The 7,500-nt window shown below is 42.5% G+C and overlaps 1 protein-coding gene and 1 pseudogene across 2 annotated transcripts in view; both read left to right on the top strand.

Moving 5' to 3' along the window:
• Window positions 1-2,299: 2,299 nt before the first annotated feature.
• On the top strand, window positions 2,300-3,372 carry LOC137970912 (uncharacterized; annotated as a pseudogene).
• Window positions 3,373-6,150: 2,778 nt separating this feature from the next.
• Window positions 6,151-7,500, top strand: part of LOC138000605 (solute carrier family 22 member 15-like) — a 32,810-nt gene continuing 31,460 nt past the window's right edge. Inside the window, exon 1 of one of the 2 annotated variants that reach the window (XM_068847147.1) lies at window positions 6,151-6,290. The gene's annotated coding sequence lies outside the window, so the exon portion shown is untranslated. Of the gene's footprint in view, window positions 6,449-7,500 lie in introns of both variants that reach the window. The other variant, XM_068847154.1, reaches the window with a different exon arrangement.

Below are 7,500 nucleotides of genomic sequence, written 5' to 3'. Positions count from 1 at the left end.
TGACCCAACCCTCGCCCAGCCCGGGCTCGTGTAAACGTAAAATTCGACGCTGAACTGACACGGGTCGGTGTCCAACCCGGGCTCGTGTAAAGAGGCCCTTCTGGAATTGCATGACAGATAAACTAAAAATAATTATGATCCTCATAACAGGAGCAAATATCTGAATTTTCAATGAGGACACCAGCTTCCAGATCAATCGACAGCTGTCAAATAAAACGTTCATAGACGTAGGGCAAAAAACCTATTCGTCACATGTCGCGACACACCCGATCTGTGCTCGCGCCCAGCAGGTGTTGGACAAAACACTGACCTCCAGTCCATGGACTACCCAAATGGACTACCCTATAAATTCTATTTCAAATGAGTACTATTGGTCTATATGTAGACTGCGTCTCAAACAGTGCTTACCTAAGCCTAAACACCCATTTTAAACAGTGTTGATCAACAGTTTTTATGTCTAAGCAGCCATTTTAAAAAGGTTAGCTTTCGATAATGTTGGTGTTGTGATGGCCGATTACATCATGTAAGTGAAGTGAAACCGGTGCAATTCTTGGATTTAGCTGCATGTTACCATGCGCACGAAAATAGGTCTGTGCAATGAAAGTATAATTTTATAATCAATTCAGTTCTTTCAAGAGTACTGTACGGGTCCGCAAATGATTCCAGGACCGTAAATGATCCCCATTTTGAACCCGCAAATGATCCCAAAAAAAAGGGAGGAATGGCATGGAGGGTGGAATGGTCTGAATAGAGAATTAATGTGAAGAGCGCTTATTTTTATTAAAATCACTTTAAATCATGCATGGCTAGCAACAGGTTTCTGCCTCATTATAGTTTAAATTTGCCACATTTAATTATCGGATACAATGATCAAAAACTAACTTGGACGGATTTCTAAACTGATTGTGACCAGGGGCCCGTTTCTCGAACCCTGCGAGCAGAGTCTCTTTCGATCTTCCTAGAAAAATCGGGTCTACCAGCGGCCTCGATTCTGCGATATTTGGTATTGACACGCGTGAGCAGTTACTACAAAACCTTGGGATATTCGAACAACTCTAGCAAACACACGACAACCTCATTTCCTTGGAAACTCAAGACAATTCATCCTTTAAAATTGCCATTTCAGTTTTTACTGAAAAAGTTATAAATATCTGGCAGACTTGTTTCAGTTACGTTACCGACATACAGAGTCCGAAATTCTCATTGGAATTTAGAATTGCCACGTGTATCTCTGGCGAGTGCCATTTGATGCCATTTAATGAGCTGCTCCTTCCAAGCACTCGTCGAAATAGCTAAACTGATTTTTCTGATCACTTTTGTGTCTTCATTGGTAAAATTTGAGAATGTTCTTGGAGTTGACGATGTTGATGATAAGAAAAAGCAAGAAGAGAAAAGAAAAAACCAGGTAGGTTTGGAGCTTTGTACGCACACATTGACAGTCTCCTAAACATCAGTTGCATGAGCGGCTGCAAACCATGCGCAACATTTTCAGCGAGCCTAGCGTTAGACCGACACCTGTTATTTGCCCGTAAATGAAAAGGAACAGTTTTTAAGAAATCTAACAAATTCAACTTTCTATCCCTAGCCAACGAGAAAAAATCTGCCTTTGGATGATGAAGTGTACGATGCTCTTTTCAGTATATTTTCTGGTGAAAAATCACTTCTCGACTGGCCTAAGAAAGGTGACCAAGGCTTAGGGCAACGAGTTTATAGAGTGTTAAGAAGTGATGTCCATGACCTAAAAGAAGTCCATGATCCAATAGTTGGGCAGCAAAAGAAACGAATCGTCGAAAAGAAAAATAATTGCTTCGTAGTGAAAAGGTCAGAGGTCTTTCAGCTTGTGAATTCCGCGTACCACGAAATTAAAGGTGAAGGCGCAAAAATTAAACAGACAAATGTCTCATACCTACTATGGGTTATCGCGTCGAATTATCCAACGCAATCTAAATTCTACGAAACGGCAACAAAAAGTGAGACCCCTTTTTATAATAAGGCGCCTCTCCGACCAATCACAGCATCCAAAATACAACAAAGGCATCAAGTGGATCTTGTTAGTATGGTTAGCTTGCCAGGCAATATAGATTCTACCAGGTCATCGCAGCAGAGATTCCATGAGGTAGCGCATGCGTGTAGCCAGTCAATTTTGTGCTTGCGTCGCCATATTGACCACGCTGGTCTTTTAGCACAGGACAACCTGGTGTTCAGTTCCTTCATCCTACCATCAGATACTTCCGTTTACTCCTCAAAACTCTTTTGCGTAGCAAAAGTTTTCTCTGCCGTAATTTTAATAATTCACAATATGCCTACGTCGGGCTCCGGCGTTCTCGATGGCATACTCAGTGCGACCTCTGGGTCAAACGTAACCAAGTCAAATTCGCAGAATTTGACGAAAGATTCATCCTCTTCTCCGCCGGAGAGTTCTCGTGGAAGCAAAGACTCGGGGACAAGGAAACAGCCTGCGTCCAAGACCGCCGCTGATTGTGGCGCGAATTCGAGCTTGAAAGTTACTTCTAGGCCTTCGGATGAAGAAACCACGCTCCACAACAAGATTGACCTCTTGATGGGGCTCGTGCAAGATATGGCACCTGTGGTAAAAACATTACAAGAAGCTCACGATGCTTCACTCGTGCACGACGAGGACGAGGATGCCTCGGTCGAAAGCGCCAGTGATAGTGGCGAACACGAGGTCGATGAACCTCCGAGTAAACGACCCAAATCTGACTTGGGTACACAGTCCAGTTCTCCTAAGACAGGGGAATCAACAACCGCCTCTAACAGCAAGGTGGATTCTCTTGTCACTGAAGTGACAGAGGACGAAGTGACGGGGCCAGCGATCTCTGAAAAAATCGCAAGCGTGCTCAACAACATACTCGCTAGTGGTCTAAATGAACAAGCCATAAAGAGGCGGAAAGAGAACATTCACAGACCGTCAAACAGCAAATTGCTTACACAAATTAAACTCGTGTCAACCCAGAGATTTGGGACATTGCTAAGAAGCAGACACGTAGCATGGATTCCAGGCTACAAGCCTTACAGGACACCCTGGTAAAGGGACTATTTCCACTGGCTGATTTGACAGGGAAGGTAGGCGAATCCTTAGATTCAGAAACTGTTATGCCTACCAAAGAAGCCTTATGGGAAGGCTTATCAAATTCTCTCCTACTTGTGGCTGCAGCAAATCACAGCTTAAACATTTGTCGCCGTGATATGTTCAAAACAGAGTTGGATGACAACTATAAGGCCTTGTGTAACAACAAGCACCCTATTGGGAGTGAACTTTTTGGAGATGACTTCACAGAACGGCTCAAAACTGTCACAGAGAGTAACAAGGCAGCTAAACAACTCACAAGGTCCAATAAATCAGTTTCTTAGAAGTATAAAGGCTCATCAAAACCTTTTTTATCACAAGGGGGGCGCAGCCAGCGCCCCTTCAATCAATACAATTCCAATACACGAGGCAGAAAACAGCCTGAGCTCATTCTTCCAGCTTTTAAGGAAGACAACAGAGTTTGTGTCTACTCAGTTCTTACAGAGTATATTAAGCGCACCCTTCCTCATAGGGGTGGAGTAACTAGGTTGTTTCTTAGTTTTGTTAAACCTTTTCAAGCGGTGTCAAGGGACACCATTTCTCTTTGGATTAAGGCTGTTATGATTCAGTCTGGAATTGATGTTACAGTTTTCAAGCCTCACAGCACTAGAGCTGCTTCTACTAGCAAAGCAAATTCATGTCAGGTACCCTTGGATGTTATTCTCCAAGCAGCCTCCTGGAAAGGAGATTGTACTTTCCGTAAGTTTTATAACAAACCCATTGAAGGTAATGTGTCTAAGTTTGGCCAGGCTATTCTTGGCTTTAGTCCAGGAGAGTAGACCCTTCTACATAACCTTATGTTATGTTCAGTTTTCACTATAATAAAGTGTTACACATTCTGGTGGTTATATGGGTGTTATATCTTCGTGTCCATATTGCTTTAAAATCTCATGGAATCTCTGCTGCGATGACCTGGTAGAATTGTAAATTAAACGAGGCTTACCTGTAAGGTGAAGTTTGATTGAGGTTCTATCAGGTCATCACAGCAGCAGAGATTACATGCCCACCCTATTATTACCCTCCCTGGCTAGTCCAGTTTTCCTTATGGGCCTACTGAGACTATGTTCATTTTTTGATATGGACACTCAGTAGTTAAATATTGACTGGCTACACGCATGCGCTATCTCATGTAATCTCTGCTGCTGTGATGACCTGATAGAACCTCAATCAAACTTCACCTTACAGGTAAGCCTCGTTTAATTTACAATTGTGACACATATACGTACATAATGTCTGTTACGTTTTTAGTAGATTTCTTTTCTTGCGTCCTCTTCAAACAAAAGAGACCAGTGAAGTGGCATAGCATCTTTTGGACATTTACATGGAGCACGGCCTCCCAGAAATTTTGCAAAGCGATCAAGGTCCGGAATTTAAGGGAGTGGTAAGGACATGTAAAGACTGTTTGTGAAGTGCTAAACGCATAGTTAAAGCTCGGCCTACAGTCCGCAAGGAAAGGGAGGATTAACATATTGTCCCGCCTCCAGCCCCCAAAGATGGGAACTGTCAATTCCATGTAATGAATGACCAGCTATTACGCCTCCGAAGGGTCTCGCAAAGTGCCACAAAAGTGCGATTTGACTTGGTAAATTACCTCCGTAGTAATTCAACAACCCCGAACGGGACTCATTTCAGAGAATTTATCAAACACGGAGCATGGGATACCTATCTGAGAAGGATGGCTATGGATGGTGAATGGGGTGACTTGATTGCTTTATGGGGCCTAATTAACATGTTTGAAATCCCGGTGGCGGTAGTGTCAAGCTTAGGAGAAACGGGATTGAACATTATCCACCCCGGAGCTGGTTATGAAAACGAAGCCACTGGGGATATGGCCTTACTTGGCCATGAAGCAGAGCTGCATTACCATAGCCTGGAACCAATAGCTGCTGAGAATCCCCAGCTAGCCATTGCTCAGAAATTAAAGCAAAAATACAGCGAAGGAAATATAACAGAAGAGATTTGTCTCAAATGTGGAAGAAAATTCGAGTGCTACACACAAGATGCATTTAAGAGCGGTGGAGCATTGCAGGTCTACGCAAATGATAGCGTTTTCTGTAATAGTTGTTCATATTTACTGGACCACTCTTAGTCAAGGATGTGGGAAAAAGCAAAACTGCAGTATTGCATGTTGAAGCAAAGCTTATAGGCTAAAACATTGCGTTCTAGTTATTAATGTTACGATTGTTGCTAGCCGGGCCCGGGTGGCGTCCTTTTCGCCTCGTCAAAGATCAGTGGCCCGTTTCTCGAAAGTCCCTAAACCTTTCACATGTCACAATTCCCTCTTTATCTCAAGAAGGGAGAGGGTTTAAGTGTTTCACAATCCGCTTTTAGTTATCTCGAAAAAACATGCTACAAGTCATCGATCGACTTCTCGAGAAGCGGGCCCCTGGTCACAATCGGTTTAGAATTAATAGCCCTTTTTACGGTTAGTTTTTCTCATTTGCATTACAATATATTAATCTAGCATGTATGTGGGGCAATTTTAGGCTATTTTGTAGTTTTAACCCAAAATTGCCTTGCATCCACGAGAGATTATATTGTAATGCAAATGAGAAAAACTAACCGTGAAAAGGGCTATTGCGTCCAAGTTAGTTGTTGATGATTGTATCCGATAATTAAATGTGGCAAAATTTAAACTATAATGAGGCAGAAACCCGTTCCTAGCCATGCATGATTTAAAGCGATTTTAATAAAAATAAGCGCTCTTCACATTAATTCTCTATCCAGACCATTCCACCCTCCATGCCATCCCTCATTTTTTTTTCCGGGATCATTTGTGGTCCAAAATGAGATCATTTGCGTTCCGGGATCATTTACGGTCCAATATGGGGATCATTTGCAGTCCTGGTATCATTTGCGGTACAGTTTGGGGATCATTTGCGGTCCTGGGATCACAGTACTCATTTGAAATGGTATTTTTAGGAGTTAGTCCATTTTTAGGGTAGTCCATTTGGGTACGGTAGTCCATTCCATGGACTTGGGTCTGTCTTTTGTCCACCACCCCGCTGAGCAAGCTTGCCTTATTGACATATTGGCTCTATTAAGCCCTCCTGACGGGACACATTCTCCCGTGGGTTCGCTTGCGTGACTGAAGCGGGCGGTGCGACTGAGTCAAAGGGATCTGCTCATACACCTCCGAGACAGCTTTCAACTTCGGCGAAACGTGGGCTTACGAACAGTTGTAATTATATGTAAAATTAAGGTAAGCGCTTTACTATGTAAATCACTAAATAATATTTAACTAACACCACGAGAACTACGTCAAGGATTCGCTTCGTAAAATATTGCACCGCCTCCAGGAATTGGCACCCATATTATACCGTAAACACAAAGTTGAGGCTGATTTTTCAAAAGGATACAGTTGAGTATTGCGAAATTTTCTTCTACGTTACTTTTTCTCGACAATTTCTTGAACTGAGACTCTCCGCTTTTAACAAATCGGGATTATGGGCATATCGTGTCGCGGGGGAAAGCACTATAGCGTGAAGTTTGCCACCCTGTTTAACATACAACTGAATATTTTTATTCAAGTAAGATATCTGCCGATACTTGACTAATACATGACTCTTGATGGGCCAGGTTGCTCCGTTACCGGTTTGTCTGCAATGTTTGATCAAATACGTGACGCGAGGCCTTAATTTAAATTTATTCACATCAGTTGGCGGCATAGTTGCTCGAGTCGATCATGTGGTCAGTGATGCCTTCAGTATAAAGTTGACTGATAAGATTCGTTTTAGAAACACCCCTGCTGAATGAGGCAGAATTTCAAATCAAAGAGGGGAGCAATAGACCAAATGAACTTCATTCGATTATTTTTCAGGAAAGCACCGCTTAAATAAACATTCATTTTATTTGTATATTTTCGCTGGCATCTATGTAGGGTGAAAAAAGCGAATGCACGTGATTAATTTACAACTCTACAACATAAATCCGTGTATTTTCTGATGCGCTGAAAGAAATGTTTCGGTGACAGCAAGGATAGTCAAACAAACAAACAATGTGAGGCCTGTCTAAACAAAAGCAAGCATCGATGCTTGAGGTTTAGCCATTCTGCAGTCGTGCAGCAGGACCTTCAGTGCCAAAACCTTTATTGACAGACAGTATATTTGCCGTGAGAGTCCAAATCGTCAACTGGGACACTTGTGCTTCGTTCACGAGAAAATTGTACATGGCACTCATGCACTTGTAAATTAACGCTGCCATCGACGTAAGGTGAAAGCGAATGCATAATTAATATACAACTCTACAACAAAAGTCCGTGTATTTTTTTATTATGTGCTGAAAGAAATGTTTCAGAGACGGCAAGGATAGTGAAACAAACACTATGAGGCCTGTCTAAACAAAAGCAAGCATTGTGGCTTGAGAGGGCCGATGTTATGTTGTAGCCATTCTGCAGTCGTGCAGCAGGACCT

Source organism: Montipora foliosa, chromosome 1 (genome assembly GCF_036669935.1).
Source record: "Montipora foliosa isolate CH-2021 chromosome 1, ASM3666993v2, whole genome shotgun sequence".
Taxonomy (NCBI): domain Eukaryota; kingdom Metazoa; phylum Cnidaria; class Anthozoa; order Scleractinia; family Acroporidae; genus Montipora; species Montipora foliosa.
Note: the sequence above shows the minus strand (reverse complement) of the source record. Positions and strands in the feature narration are given on the sequence as shown.